The 17,235-nt window shown below is 44.4% G+C and overlaps 1 protein-coding gene across 1 annotated transcript in view; it reads right to left on the reverse strand.

Moving 5' to 3' along the window:
* The window catches only part of LOC126195811 (acyloxyacyl hydrolase-like), a 74,802-nt gene that overhangs the window by 24,551 nt on the left and 33,016 nt on the right, over positions 1 to 17,235 (reverse strand). The gene's annotated exons all lie outside the window — the stretch shown is intronic.

Consider the following 17,235-nt stretch of genomic DNA (forward strand, 5'->3'; position numbering starts at 1 on the left):
AAATATCCACACAATCATTTACTAAAAATAAGTGGCAATTTAAGAGTTTCCATTTGAGGGCATTGCCGCAATATAGCACGACTCTGATGTGGTATATAAGCACAAACACAGACAAGGAATTAATGTGGCATTCACGTCTTTCTGACATGCATGCTGTAAATTCAGAATTGTGAACAATGGTGATATTACAAAATACATCCAAACTGAACCACTGTTTTTATTTTTTACTTGACTGGAAGAAACACCAGCTGACATGCATCACAGAATGAAGAAAGCATATGGGGCAGCATATCTGTCAAAAACCATCATTGTGGAATGTTGTGCAAAGAGGTGCCGTTGCTTCATCATAACGCATATCTTCCTATCGCAAATCTTGTAATGCAGACGTTATGCCAAATAAAGTGACACACACTCAACGACCCACCCTATAGGTCCGATCTCTCCCTATGCGATTATCACAACTTCGGTCCCATGAAGAATGCCCTTGAAAGGCAACAATTCCTATTCAATGCAGGTGGAGTTACAAACTTCTTCAAGCAGCAAGAGACTGTTTTACCGAACCACTACCTTCAACCTGGTACATTGATGCCCTCAATGCTTGCGGCAATTTTGCCTGATTGCCATACCAAGTATAGATTGTACAGCCTTGTATTGGAAATTTTTTGATCATCTCTTATACTTTGCACTCATGTGATGGAAGTGATAGGACTGTTCATTAATGAAACTTTCAAAGGGTTTGTTCTATAACATGTGCACTACAAATTGGGCTTGTGTAATATGCCATTAAAACTTTGTACATTCCTCCCTCCTCCCAGTTATAATCATAACCAAATAAGTAAGGGCATGTCAGCAAGATGACAAGCTGTGCTTTGCAGTTATAGATTTGAATTACTTAATGTTTTATCTTTACACTGCCACCATGTGTGTCTTCTTAATGTCACATTACTATCAGTTTTGTTCTTCTTCTTCTTCTTCTTCTTCTTCTTCTTCTTCTTCTTCCTCGCTCTAGTTAATGTCACAGCAATGCATATGGTCTTTGCATGGCTCAGGATGTAGGTGAGTTAATGACCATTTATTACAGAAACCTATCTATGTAGGTTGGCCTGATTATGTGAATACTGACATGCAGTGAATTGTTCCAGAGTCTGTCAATATAATTCACTCCATGTATTTTCCAAATCATTCAGGAGGTAAAATTCCTCATATAATGCAGTCACAATTTTATTCAGGCAGATGCAAAAATTATTTTGGAAGCCGCCCAAACTGCTAATAAGTGTTCAAATTTATTAAAAATATGCGTCGTTTAATGTCACATAAATGAGATACTTAAGCCAATGTTAATAGATTTTTATTTGATTTCTTCTGGAAATTTTAATATAAATCTTATAGAATGAGTAGCTTCAAAATATCAGCTGGAACTAACCAGGCTTAATACAGGTCTGTTCAGTAGAATGTACATCTTGTTTTAATTTACATGGAACATTCTGTTTTGTCATCACAGCACAGTGATAAGCAGCATTTGAATGGCAACAAGTGCAGAGAACACACTGGAAGCTTGGCTCTCTTGCGTCAGATGTTGATAGTCAGCTACTGCCCCCTGACACCTTGTGGCTGTAGGTATGTGACCAGACAGGTAGGAGCTTACTAATGAGTTAAGGCTGAAATGACAAGCTCAAACTAAAAGATATTTGAGTAGAAGTTGTGTTGTAGGTCTTGATCACACCAAGATATACACTGATCAGCCAGATCATTATGACCACCTACCTAACAGCAGATATGTCCACCTTTGGCATGGTAACAGCGGCAATCTGTTGTGGCACGAAGGCAATGAGGCCTTGGTAGGTCACTGGGCAGAGATGGCACCACACCTGCGACCCCCCCCCCCCCCCACACACACACAAATGCGTCACCTAGCTCCTGATAATTCCAGGGAGGGGGTGATGAGCTCTGACACCACATTCAATCCCATCCCAGATGTGTTTGATCGGGTTCAGATCTGGCAAGTTGGGGGGATGGCAACACATCAACTGGAACTCATCACTGTGTTCCTTGAACCACTACATTGTACTCCTGACATTGTGACATGAAACATTATCTTGATGGAAAATGCCACTGTTGTTGGGAAACATGATAATCATGAAGGAGTGTAGGTGGTCTGCAAACAGTATAATGATACTACTTGGCCATCTTGGTGCCTTGCTCAAGCTCCACTGGACACATGGATGCCCATGTGAAAGTTCCTGAGAACATAATGGAGTTGCCACCAGTTTGTCTCCACCCCATTTATAGTGTCAAGGAGCTGTTCCCCTAGAAGACAATGGATTCATGCCCTCCAAGTGGCATGATGAAGAACGCTCTGCCACTGCACAACGTTCAGTGATGATGCTGAGATGTTAATGTTGGCATGTGCATGGGTCGTCTGCTCTGGAGGCCCATCGTTAGGGGTGTTCGGTGCACTATGTGTTCACACACTTGTACTCTGTTTAGCATTAAAGTCTGATGTTAGTTTCGCCACAGTTCACTGCCTGTCCTGTTTTACCAGTCTGCTTGGCTTATGATGTCTGGAAGTAATGTGTGGTTTTTCCACTTGGTGAAATCACTCGCCATAGCACTCCTCAAACATCTGAAAAATTGTACCAAGCCTCCAGGCCATAAAAATCTGCCCTCAGTCAAATGCAGATAGATCATGCGCCTTTCTCCTCAGTTGCTAGGTAACTTTCAGGACTGTGTTGCTCCTTTGCCATGCATTCTGTCATGCTAGTGTCCTCCTGGCCATGCTGCTGAGTCCTGTTCCCACTCTGCCAGTAGTGATGCCTAAGGGACACCATCTGCTGGCAGACAGAAACACAGAGACCATTGGAGGGAATGTAGGAACTAGTGTGCTGAGGTACAGAGACTGCAGCCTTGGCAGTAGCATCAGCAGGCTCATTTCCTGTAATACCCACATAAACATCACAGTGGCTCCACCAAGAGTGAGCAAGTGACAGCCAGATGTACTGCATAGTCAGATACTGAGCGAAGAGCTCTGCTGTAAATACTGAGCAGTGTTCCAGAAGCTGATACCAAAACCTGCCAGTGCCAATAATGAAGACACAACCGACACCACAGTCAGTCTGAGAGCCATCAGTGTACACAAAGGTACTATAGTGAAGTCCCTGTGAAGGACGTGAAACTAAAGGTGATAGAGCGAACTGGAATAGTGTCCTTAGGGAGCCAATGAAGTCCAAAGTGAACACAGGGTGCTGAAGCAAGAACCAAAAGAACTCCAGGAGGGGACGTGCCCCATACCGGCATTCAATGGAATCATTCAAGAAGGAGGCATACAATGGATGGCCATGCATGGCAGACAAATGGCATGCATATCTGTCGAGGAGAAAGTCACAACGGTAGGACAGCGGTAATTCAGCAGCTTCTGCATGCAGGCTCTCAATCGAGCTAGTGTAAAAGGCGCCAGTGGCCAAATGGATGCCACAGTGGTGGATATTATTAAGATGGCATAAGAGGGATGGGCGTGTCATTGTGTAAACTAAACACCCATTGCCCCATTTTGAATGGACAAGGGACTGGTACAATTGGACGGTGGTACAATCTGCTCCCTAGGAAGTACCACTGAGGACATGTAGAACATTTACAGTGAGCTGCCAGGTAAGACACATGGGAGGACCAAGAAAGTTTCCTATCATGCATGAGCCCCAGGAATTTCATATTTTCAAGAGCAACAGGCCCCAGGTGTAAAGACAGTTGAAGAAACAACTGTGCCATCAGAAATTTATAAAAAATGGTTTTGTCAGTGGAGAAATGATGTCCATTGTCAATGTTCTATGAACGAAGGCAATCGCGACTTCTCTGAAGTCGCTGCTCAATGAGACAAGTCCATGGATAACTGCAATAGATGGCAAACATCGTCAATGAAAAGGGAACAGGAGACGCCCAGAAGAAGACAGGTCATGATAGGGTTAGTGGCGATAGCAAAGAGGACGACGCTCAGGACGGAACCCAGAGGCTCACTGTCTTCCTGGATAAAGGTGTCCGACAAGGCAGAACCCACATGTACCTTGAAAATTCAGTCTTTTAAAAGTTCCTCAAGGAAATGGGGCAGGCGGCCATGGGAGGCCCCACGTGCAGATAGTATGGAGGGTACCGGTCCTCCAGCAGGTGTTGTAGGCTTTCTCCAAATCGAGTAACATGGCCACAGTCTGGGATGTCTGCAGAAAACCATTCATGACATGGGTGGATACAGTGATGAGGTGGTCAACTGCAGAAGGGCGCACTCAAAATCCACACTGTGCAGTGGTTGGTAAATTGTGAGACTCACACCACCATACCAGCCAGGCATCAGTGATACAGCTGGTGAGAGAAACGGGGCTGTAGTTAGTAGGAAGATGTTTGTCCTTCCTGGGCTTAGGTATGGGTATGACAGTAGCTTCATTCCAGTGTCTGGGAAATGTACCCTCTGCCCACATGCTGTTGTACACATTAAGCAGAAAGTGCCTGCCCACAGAGAAAGGTGCTGCAACATCTGAATGTAAACACCTTCTGGCCCTGGGGTGGAGGATTGGAATGAAGCATGATATAGCTCCCTCTAGTAAAGGCGGCATAGTAGTAATCATGGTTCTGAGAAGAGTGTTACTCGAGCCACCTCCACTCGTTTCCAATGGAGGAAGGCAGGATGATTGTGGGAGGAGCTCGAAATGTCCGTAAAATGGCGGCTCAAGGAGTTGGAGATAGGCAGTACGGTCCACTATGACACTGTCTTATACTGTCAGGCTGGAAATTGGGGGAATGTATCCTGGTCCAAGAGAGCTGCCGGTGGTTGGCCCACACCATGGAAGGTGGAATGGAACTGTTGGAAGAACTACTGAATGAAATCCAGCTAGCTTTCTTGCTATCACAAAGATTGCGGCGACACTATGCACACAGCTGTTCATAACTAATGCAATTTACTTTCTTAGGAACATGGTTAAAAATGCGGAGAGAAAATCTCCGTGCAGGAATTGCATCATGGCATGCCTTAGTTCAACAAGGGACCGGGACAGGATGTGGGAAAGAGGAAGTGTGAGGACTGGAATGTTCTGTGGCAGTAAGGATAACATTTATAAGATATTCCACCTGGTCATCACAACTGGGGAAAAGTTGTTCATCAAATGTCGCCAGGGAGGAGTAAAGTCTCCAGTCGGCCTTACTAAGCTGCCATTTGGGTGTGCACATAGGTGAGGTAGGAGTCAGCAAATGGATAGCTCACAGGAAATGGTAACTCGAGTATGTGTCAGAGAGAATGGACCACACAAGATGTTGGGCAAGCTGGGTGGTGCAGAAGGATAGGTCCAAATGGGAATAGGTGTGTGAAGAGTCTGAAAGGAACACGGGTGCTCCTGTGTTAAGGCAGAGGAGGTCAAGTTGATTGAGAAGAGCAGCCAAGAGGGCTCATCTCGGACAGGTTCTGGGATAACCCCAAACAGGATGGTGCGTGTTGAAGTCAATGGGAAGCAGAAAGGGGAGGCAGCTGTCCAATAAGCTGGAGAAAGTCTGTCCTGGTGACAACGAATGATGGAAGGATGTAAATAGCACAAAGGGAAAAGTTCAAGTTAGGAAGGCAGGTTGTCAGTTGACTATGAACATCACACATCACCCCATATGAGCAGCACGACTATGACTCCCCTACGAGATGGAATGCCATTCTCAGGGGAAAGGTCAAAACGGTCTGGGAAGAAATCCGAAGGCTCAAAGCGGTTGTGAGGACAAAATTTTTTTGATTCCTGAAGGAGAGAACAAGCAGATGCTGTGATTCCAAGAGCACCAGTAAATCCTCTTTGTTGGATCGAAAGCACAAACGTTCCATTGATGGAGAGCCATAATGAGGAAAGACAAGGATGGAAAAAATGAAGGGATGTCACCTTGGCAATTGTTGGGTGCCAGCCTTCAGAGACTCACTGCTACAGAGGGCAGAGGCTGGACGATCCTGCTATCTGAGATCTAAAAAGGTGTCGGCACTCTTCCTCTATCGATCTGCAGACCAGTGCAGAAAAATGGTTTGCAGGGCGCACTGGCGACATGGTGTTTGGCGAGGCAATGGCATTGCGTGGCGACACTGTCAAAGAGGATCTCCGATTTGGCAACAGAGAAGACCGTTTGACTTCGTGGAACCTTTCTGGTTGTCAGAGAAAGACTAACAAGGAGACGGCACGACTGTGGGGTCGGAGATTTGTCCGAAATTTTGTGTGGTGAAAGAGGACCCCTAACACCTCACGTGGTTAAAATATTAGGACGCACTACCCGGGAAATCCCGGGAAAAATTGATCCAAAGTTTCTTAGGTGTCCTGTGAGTATAAAATGTTAGTCCATTGCCGAGCCGCCGTCTGGCCTAGATGGTTAGGGCTCGAACTTTTACGCCAGAGTTCTCGGGTTCGATTCCTCCTCCGGCACTTTTTTTTTCTGTTTCATTTTCTCTTGTTATTCCACCAATTATTCAGGAAGTTGCCCAAACCTACAGTATCTTTAACCAATTAGGTACATTACTGAATAAAAATTATTTTCTTTTTGTCCAACAACACAATTCATGGCGGTGGGTTTTCCATTTTTCATTGTAAAGTATATGAGGAGAAACATTGGGTTTTTAATCAGAATAACAAAGTCGATTGGGAAACATTCAATTTTTATACATATAATAATTATAAACAAGAACCGCAGTGGTAATTATCGTAAAAACAAACAAAGCAATAATTTTTCCGACATCTTGCGCAACATATAAAAGTGGATTTTTTACAATCACAGGGCATTTGCAATAAATCTGTACAAAGACATGCCCCATTAACATTTACGAAAACGTTCAGAGTTTGTGATAATTTTGAGGCAAACCAGCCATATTGAATCATGTCTCGGGATATTGGTGACGATAATTGATGGTGAATTATAGAATGAATTTTTATACCATCTTCCTGGGAATTAATTTCACGATTCTACTGTAACAATGCGCTGCAATTTTGCAAGCGCTTTTTGAAATTTTTAACTTGCCTGTAAAAGTAAACATCACAAGGTTGCACCAAAGAAGTGCACTTTGGAGGTATGACTTTTACAGACCAAGTTGGCATATTTTTGTCATCTTGAAAAATTGCATCATATATCTTCGGATTCGTTTGACCTCCCCAAGAGTCAATGAGAAATAAATATTTATTCTCCCCGACATAAGATTTTAAACATTTCCGAAGAAAATCCATGTATAAAACTGTTGTTAATTTTCTGGACTTCAATGATGTTATGATGCCGTTCGTATAAGTATTGGCATAGCCATCTATTAATTTGGGAATACGAGGTCCGAAATGACCGGTCGCTTCTTGTAAGCATATGAAGACATGTGGGAGCAGTTTTCCGGATAATGTTATCGAATATTGTGCAGTGTACAATTGTGTCACTTTATTCAAATCCAACTTTTTCACAAAAACTTTTACTCCCTCTTTCAGTGAGAGTCCTGTTGAAAACAAATTGATATTGGCATCCTGAAACAATAGTATTTTTAATATTAAATAATATTCAAATGTGTATTTACATATCTTTTTTCTATAATTAAATTTGAATTGATATATTTTACATTGGTAAAAACATTTTGTACACAGAAAATATGTATTTACCTGTTTGGTCAATATTTATCACATAATCCTCATGGTGAAATCGTTATAGGTACAGAAAGCTGGCTTAAGCCAGAGATAAATTCTGCCGAAATTTTTACAAAGGTACAGACGGTGTTTAGGAAGGATAGATTGCATGCAACCGGTGGTGGAGTGTTCATCGCTGTTAGTAGTAGTTTATCCTGTAGTGAAGTAGAAGTGGATAGTTCCTGTGAATTATTATGGGTGGAGGTTACACTCAACAACCGAGCTAGGTTAATAATTGGCTCCTTTTACCGACCTCCCAAGTCAGCAGCGTTAGTGGCAGAACAACTGAGAGAAAATTTGGAATACATTTCACATAAATTTCCTCAGCATGTTATAGTCTTAGGTGGAGATTTCAATTTACCAGATATAGACTGGGACACTCAGATGTTTAGGACGGGTGGTAGGGACAGAGCATCGAGTGACATTATACTGAGTGCACTATCCGAAAATTACCTCGAGCAATTAAACAGAGAACCGACTCGTGGAGATAACATCTTGGACCTACTGATAACAAACAGACCCAAACTTTTCGACTCTGTAAGTGCAGAACAGGGAATCAGTGATCATAAGGCCGTTGCAGCATCCCTGAATATGGAAGTTAATAGGAATATAAAAAAAGGGAGGAAGGTTTATCTGTTTAGCAAGAGTAATAGAAGGCAGATTTCAGACTACCTAACAGATCAAAACGAAAATTTCTGTTCCGACACTGACAATGTTGAGTGTTTATGGAAAAAGTTCAAGGCAATCGTAAAATGCGTTTTAGACAGGCACGTGCCGAGTAAAACTGTGAGGGATGGGAAAAACCCACCGTGGTACAACAACGAAGTTAGGAAACTACTGCGCAAGCAAAGAGAGCTTCACTCCAAGTTTAAACGCAGCCAAACCCTCTCAGACAAACAGAAGCTAAGCGATGTCAAAGTTAGCGTAAGGAGGGCTATGCGAGAAGCGTTCAGTGAATTCGAAAGTAAAATTCTATGTACCGACTTGACAGAAAATCCTAGGAAGTTCTGGTCTTACGTTAAATCAGTAAGTGGCTCGAAACAGCATATCCAGACACTCCGGGATGATGATGGCATTGAAACAGAGGATGACACACGTAAAGCTGAAATACTAAACACCTTTTTCCAAAGCTGTTTCACAGAGGAAGACCGCACTGCAGTTCCTTCTCTAAATCCTCGCACAAACGAAAAAATGGCTGACATCGAAATAAGTGTCCAAGGAATAGAAAAGCAACTGGAATCATTCAACAGAGGAAAGTCCACTGGATCTGACGGGATACCAATTCGATTCTACACAGAGTACGCGAAAGAACTTGCCCCCCTTCTAACAGCCGTGTACCGCAAGTCTCTCGAGGAACGGAGGGTTCCAAATGATTGGAAAAGAGCACAGGTAGTCCCAGTCTTCAAGAAGGGTCGTCGAGCAGATGCGCAAAACTATAGACCTATATATCTGACGTCGATCTTTTGTAGAATTTTAGAACATGTTTTTTGCTCGAGTATCATGTCGTTTTTGGAAACCCAGAATCTACTATGTAGGAATCAACATGGATTCCGGAAACAGCGATCGTGTGAGACCCAACTCGCGTTATTTGTTCATGAGACCCAGAAAATATTAGATACAGGCTCCCAGCTAGATGCTAGTTTTCTTGACTTCCGGAAGGCGTTCGATACAGTTCCGCACTGTCGCCTGATAAACAAAGTAAGAGCCTACGGAATATCAGACCAGCTGTGTGGCTGGATTGAAGAGTTTTTAGCAAACAGAACACAGCATGTTGTTATCAATGGAGAGACGTCTACAGACGTTAAAGTAACCTCTGGCGTGCCACAGGGGAGTGTTATGGGACCATTGCTTTTCACAATAGTGTCGGAAGTTCCATGCGGCTTTTCGCGGATGATGCTGTAGTATACAGAGAAGTTGCAGCATTAGAAAATTGTAGCAAAATGCAGGAAGATCTGCAGCGGAATGGCACTTGGTGCAGGGAGTGCAACTGTCCCTTAACATAGACAAATGTAATGTATTGCGAATACATAGAAAGAAAGATCCTTTATTGTATGATTATATGATAGCGGAACAAACACTGGTAGCAGTTACTTCTGTAAAATATCTGGGAGTATGCGTGCGGAACGATTTGAAGTGGAATGATCATATAAAATTAATTGTTGGTAAGGTGGGTACCAGGTTGAGATTCATTGGGAGAGTGCTTAGAAAATGTAGTCCATCAACAAAGGAGGTGGCTTACAAAACACTCGTTCGACCTATACTTGAGTATTGCTCATCAGTGTGGGATCCGTACCAGATCGGGTTGACAGAGGAGATAGAGAAGATCCAAAGAAGAGCGGCGCGTTTCATCACAGGGTTATTTGGTAACCGCGATAGCGTTACGGAGATGTTTAATAAACTCAAGTGGCAGACTCTGCAAGAGAGGCGCTCTGCATCGCGGTGTAGCTTGCTCGCCAGGTTTCGAGAGGGTGTGTTTCTGGATGAGGTATCGAATATATTGCTTCCCCCTACTTATACCTCCCGAGGAGATCACGAATGTAAAATTAGAGAGATTAGAGCGCGCACGGAGGCTTTCAGACAGTCATTCTTCCCGCGAACCATACGCGACTGGAACAGGAAAGGGAGGTAATGACAGTGGCACGTAAAGTGCCCTCCGCCACACACCGTTAGGTGGCTTGCGGAGTATAAATGTAGATGTAGATGTATTGAGGGATTAAACGGCACATCTGCCAACGAAAGGTCTCGCCTGGATGTCCTCCATTGACGCCACTTCTTTTTTCGAAACCAGTTTCGTGATCTTGCGTTGTGAAATTCTGTGCTTCTGTTTAAATGCCGTGACCCACCGATCAGACGCCTTGAATTTGAAATTGATGAATTGTGCAGCCACAGCCAATGCTCATTGCTGTAAATTTCTTGTCGTGACTTGCTGATATTGCTGTCTTGCTTCCACACAACGGTCGTAGGTCCACGAATCTATCGCCTCAAATTTATCCATTCACGTACCATCACTTTTAATATCTTTCTCCCATTGCGAAAGATATTCTTTTCTCTTCAATTGGCGGCATCCTTTTTTTTGCAATGTCACCAAGGACCATGTCGGGTGCGCTTTAGCAATATTCACGACTTTGTAGGCAAAGGGAATCATGTCACTTTTAAATCTTTTCGGTGATGGTTTATATTCGCCTGGAGACGAATAACTTTGCGGCACTTCGAACTGATGGTCGTTTTCCTCACATTCTTCACAATCCTCATGGGCATGAATTAATTCCTCTTCAGTTACGAATGTTTTTTCACCCAAAAGTTCCAGTGTACTATTATAAAGTTCTCCGGCCAGTAACATAGCATCGCGAGAAATTTCTTATGAAGATGTCGATGCAATTAAATTATTTTCCATCAACAGCTTTTCATAATACACCACTGCGTCCTTCAATCGTAATTCTGATAGATCACTATGAATGGATTCTTCAGGAAGAGCCCGCAACTTCTTCAATCGACAAGTTTAACCTCAGATCGGAATAACACGATAAAATTTGAAACAGGCACGTCCGTTCATGACGAAATCGAAAAACAAACTGTTTACTTCTCACGGCTCGCGCACAGTCCTATGCGCAGATGACCATTATAATCCCAAGGGGACCCTTACAAAGCCCCTTTAAACCTTGAAACCCTATAAAACGAAATAGAACAACGGGCACGAATATTTTTCAGTGAATGAAAAACTTTATGTTCTTGAGCTAAAATAATGTTTTAAAAATAAAGTAGGTTTGAGAAACTTTTTGAATAATTGGTGGAATAACAAAAGAAAATGAAACAGAAGGGAAAAAATGCCGGGGAGGAACCGAGCCCAAGACCTCTGGCGTAAGAGTCCGAGCCCAAACCATCTAGGCCAGATGGTGGCTTGGCAATGGACTAACATTTTATACTCTTAAGGCACCTAAGAAACTTTAGATCAATTTTTCTTGGGATTTTCCAAGTAGTGTGTCCTAATGTTTTAACCACGTGAGGTGTTAGGGGTCCTCTTTCACCACACAAAGTTTCGGAATAATCCCAGACTCCACGGTTGTGCCGTCTCCTTGTCAGAAGTATGTTGGCTGGAGGGACGTAGGAAGTCTTCATGGGAGTATAGCAGCCGGATGTGTAGCAGATGACTTCACCCTAGGAGGTGAATGTTTGGTGGCTTGTTTCACAACTGGATGAGGAGACAGCGATGCTACCATGACAATGGGCGATTTCATAACCTCAGTGCTGAATATGAGGTTGCACGTCTGTGTGGCCACGTCCTTCATGGTGCTAGATGTAGCAAGAACAACACTGTAAGTGTCAGATGGTAGAATGCAGGGTTTGTGACTAGCCTAAAGCTTGTGAGCGACCAGGTAGGGCACTTTTTCCTATATCCGGATCTCCTGGACATGGGACAATCTGAAGAGGAAGCAGCATGGTCGTTATTGTAGTTGATACAGCAGGGAGATGGAGGCAGACAACCGCCCTCGTGCATTTCTACCGTAGGTTACACATTTGTCCGTGTGTCAACAAGAAATTCAAGTGGGGCTAAAACAATGACACTGCTAGCAGCGCATAGAGTTTGGAATGTACGGACGGACTGTCGTAACTTCATAGCCTGCTTTGATCTTGGATGGAAGCACCACTCTATCAAAGGTGAGAAAAAGTTTGTGCGGCAAGCAGTTGCTGTATTTGAGAATCAGAAGCAGTCTCCAAAAGCAAAGTGCTATTGCATAAACAAGAGCAGGATTTCACAGGGCCAGCAGTTGCATCATCATCTTTCTGAATTAGAAATGGATTTACTGTTGCCATGGACTGACCACCTTCAGTACGTGAAACCACGAGGAACCATGGTGCAGCTGGGAGGGTCTTTGAATCGGGAACTTCATTCCGTTTACATTTGGTAGACATGGACTGCAAACATGATCACTGGCTCATTGTGAGTAAATCTCCCATGACTGCCAGCATCTCCAATGGCGTTCTCCTTTGAACTGCCTTACGTGATTCTTCATACATCAGGTCATACCTCTTGAACACCTGACAGAGGGACCAATTGGCAATTTGGGAAGGTAGAAGCTCAGGCAATCACCTCTCCCTGGGCCTAGCCCGTACCAGGTGTTACATGCAAACCATACCCATCAACCTGTGGCTGGGAATTACATGTTACCCTGTCACCTGTTACCCATCAGACCCTGGGCTGGCTTTCGGAAGCCTGCAGGGAGGAACAAGAAAAAGTGGAGAGAGAGGAAAAAAAGAAATGAAAAATCAGTGGTGAGACTCTTCTTATGTCAGCTATGGAAATGCAGAACATTCCCAAAAACGCCCCAGACATGTTCCCCAATGTTCCTTTGATTCAACAAAGAGGAATTACACCTGCTCTTGGAATCGCAGTGTCCACTTGTTCTCTGCATCCAAGAAACACAATTGTGTCCACATGACTGCTCTGACCTCTCATATTTCTTTCAGGCCCGGTTTAAACTTCTCCCTGAGGATGGCATTCCATCTCGTGGGGGAGTCATGTTGCTCATGTGGGATGAGGTTCACAATCTAACCATCTCCCTGACCACCTGGCTGCAAGTTGTTGCAGTCCGCAATTTTCAATCCTCACATTACCTTTTCCCTTTGTCCTTCGGTGTCACCTGGGCAGACCTACTCCAGCTTGTTGGGCAACCCCCTTTCCCCTTTTGCTGCTTGGTGACTTCAATGTGGACCATCCCTTTGGAGGTTCTCCCAGTGCCTGTCTGAGAGGTGCCTTCTTGGCTGACCTTCTCAATCAACTTAACCTCATTTGTCGTAACATGAGAGCACCCATGTTCCCTTCAGACTTCACACACACATATTTTCCCACTTGGACCTCTCCTTCTGCACTGCCTAGCTTGCCCGTCGTCTCGAGTTGTCTGTTCTCTCTGACATGTACTCGAGCAATCATTTCCCATGTGCTATACATCTGCTGACTCCTACACCACGTATGTGCACACCCAAATGGCATCTTTCTAAGGCTGAATGGAGGCTTCACTCCTCCCTGGAGACCTTCGATGAACATTTCCCCAGCTACGATGACCAGGTAGAATATCTTACGAGCATTATGCTTACTGCCACAGAACATTCCATTCCTGACACTTCATCTTTACCGTGCTGTGTCCTGGTCTCTTGGTGGACTGAGGCATGCCAAGATGCAATTTGCACACGGAGACATGCTCTCTGCATTTTTAACCATCATCCTATGACAGCAAACTGCATTTGTTATAAACACTTGTGTGTGCAGTGTTGTTGCATTCTCAGGTAGCAAAAAAGCTAGCTGGATTTCATTTACTAGTTCTTTTAACAGTTCCATTCCTTCTTCCGTCATGTGGGCTGACCTCCAACAGCTCTCTGGGACCAAACTCCATTCCTCAATTTCTGGCCTGACCATAGCAGATGATGTCAATATGGACCCTATTGCCATCTCCAACACCTTGGGCCATTATTTTGTGGAGATTTCGAATCTCCTCCCACTATCAACCTGCCTTCCTCCATCAGAAATAAGTGGAGGCAGCTCAAGTGATACTCTTCTCCTCAGAATCCTGAGTCCAACAATGCTGCCTTTACTATGAGGGAACTACACTCCCGGAAATGGAAAAAAGAACACATTGACACCGGTGTGTCAGACCCACCATACTTGCTCCGCACACTGCGAGAGGGCTGTACAAGCAATGATCACACGCACGGCACAGCGGACACACCAGGAACCGCGGTGTTGGCCGTCGAATGGCGCTAGCTGCGCAGCATTTGTGCACCGCCGCCGTCAGTGTCAGCCAGTTTGCCGTGGCATACGGAGCTCCATCGCAGTCTTTAACACTGGTAGCATGCCGCGACAGCGTGGACGTGAACCGTATGTGCAGTTGACGGACTTTGAGCGAGGGCGTATAGTGGGCATGCGGGAGGCCGGGTGGACGTACCGCCGAATTGCTCAACACGTGGGGCGTGAGGTCTCCACAGTACATCGATGTTGTCGCCAGTGGTCGGCGGAAGGTGCACGTGCCCGTCGACCTGGGACCGGACCGCAGCGACGCACGGATGCACGCCAAGACCGTAGGATCCTACGCAGTGCCGTAGGGGACCGCACCGCCACTTCCCAGCAAATTAGGGACACTGTTGCTCCTGGGGTATCGGCGAGGACCATTCGCAACCGTCTCCATGAAGCTGGGCTACGGTCCCGCACACCGTTAGGCCGTCTTCCGCTCACGCCCCAACATCGTGCAGCCCGCCTCCAGTGGTGTCGCGACAGGCGTGAATGGAGGGACGAATGGAGACGTGTCGTCTTCAGCGATGAGAGTCGCTTCTGCCTTGGTGCCAATGATGGTCGTATGCGTGTTTGGCGCCGTGCAGGTGAGCGCCACAATCAGGACTGCATACGACCGAGGCACACAGGGCCAACACCCGGCATCATGGTGTGGGGAGCGATCTCCTACACTGGCCGTACACCACTGGTGATCGTCGAGGGGACACTGAATAGTGCACGGTACATCCAAACCGTCATCGAACCCATCGTTCTACCATTCCTAGACCGGCAAGGGAATTTGCTGTTCCAACAGGACAATGCACGTCCGCATGTATCCCGTGCCACCCAACGTGCTCTAGAAGGTGTAAGTCAACTACCCTGGTCAGCAAGATCTCCGGATCTGTCCCCCATTGAGCATGTTTGGGACTGGATGAAGCGTCGTCTCACGCGATCTGCACGTCCAGCACGAACGCTGGTCCAACTGAGGCGCCAGGTGGAAATGGCATGGCAAGCCGTTCCACAGGACTACATCCAGCATCTCTACGATCGTCTCCATGGGAGAATAGCAGCCTGCATTGCTGCGAAAGGTGGATATACACTGTACTAGTGCCGACATTGTGCATGCTCTGTTGCCTGTGTCTATGTGCCTGTGGTTCTGTCAGTGTGATCATGTGATGTATCTGACCCCAGGAATGTGTCAATAAAGTTTCCCCTTCCTGGGACAATGAATTCACGGTGTTCTTATTTCAATTTCCAGGAGTGTATATCATACTCTCACTTCATCCCGATCCTCTGTGATGTTCACATTCAGGTGTTGCAAAACATTTCATTTGTGGGCAAGCAATTTCTCCTTCAGATGTATCACAGCATCTGGGAAGAGGGCTCATTTCCCAGATGTTAGCACGAAACCACTGTCATACCCATACCCATAACTAAGCCCAGCAAGGACAAATAGCTTTCTTCCAGCTACCACCCCACTTTTCTCACCAGCTGTGTTTGCAAGACGATGGAATGTATGATTCATGCCCAGTTGGTATGGTGGTTTGAGTCTCATAATTTACTAACCACTGCAGAATGTGAATTTCGAGTGCACCTTCTGCAACTGACTATCTCATCACTTTGTAAACTCATGTCATGAATGTTTCTCCGATTTGGAGAAGGCCTATGTCCACCGATAGGGCTTAATGTGTAGTCATGTTTAATTCCTTTTTTGTCTTCAAGTTCTACAGTTCTGACAGGAGTGCCATAATCTTCCATCTATTGTTCACAATAACCAAAAGCTTTTATGAAAAATTTGAGAGGAGCGAAGATTACAATACACTTTCTGGCTTACTTAGCTTTTGGTGTAGAGTTGGCTCCAGTCTTCTTGTCTATGGGTCTGATTCTTGAAGCTGAAATTCTCACAATTTAGGTCCTCATAGTTGAATTGATCTAAATAAATTTGAGAATTGTTGTTGCAAAATTTTTGTCTTTTCGTTAATATTTTTTGTCACATTGGCAAAGCCGAAATTTCATTGTTTACTCAAAATTCAAAAAGATGTCCAGTCGTGTCAGAGGCATGCTTACTACTACAACACTCTGTGGTAATAAGCATATCCCGAAGGGCTTACAGTTTTTCTTAACAAATGAATTTCTATTAATTTCAATTATTATTTCATAAATGAATCCAGAAATAAACATAGTAAACAGTACTAGATTGCATAATTAATGATAGAAATTTTAAGTGTGCCAAATAATTCATAAATTCAAACATTTTTTAAAAAAAGTAATTTTAACTGTACATTGAGAGCTAGTACTTATCGAGAATAAAGTAATTCCTTTTCATAAATTTTAGTTTGAAATATAACGTACTGTGTATAAAATTATATGGAGTTTTTAGAAAACCAGCTGAGATAATACTGACCTGTCAAAAATTCGAAAAATAATACAGGTATCAACAACTACTGCTGAGGAAAAGTAATGCTAGTGGAGGCTGTCTCATTACAGTGGATGTGACCCTAAACTAATACAAAATACAAATAAAAACTGTCAGTGGCCTTCCTGAGGTCATCCAATGTGTGAGGAGGGTTATTGTGACAATACACTTTAAAGTCGGCACCAAGCACGCTCGGTGTTGACTATAGGGCTGGACACTACGTTGGACGATCCTGTCCTGTGTTCTGATACTGCACGAACCTCAAATTATTCTTGATAATTATGAAAGATGTCCAGCATCCATATATCACACTGGCCCAAAACATGACCACCTCCTTGCAAACTTGGGGGACTGCATGGTTGAGACATGGAGTGATACTTGTGTGCCACCAAACTCTTCCATGACCATCA

The sequence above is a fragment of the Schistocerca nitens genome, chromosome 7, assembly GCF_023898315.1.
Source record: "Schistocerca nitens isolate TAMUIC-IGC-003100 chromosome 7, iqSchNite1.1, whole genome shotgun sequence".
Taxonomy (NCBI): domain Eukaryota; kingdom Metazoa; phylum Arthropoda; class Insecta; order Orthoptera; family Acrididae; genus Schistocerca; species Schistocerca nitens.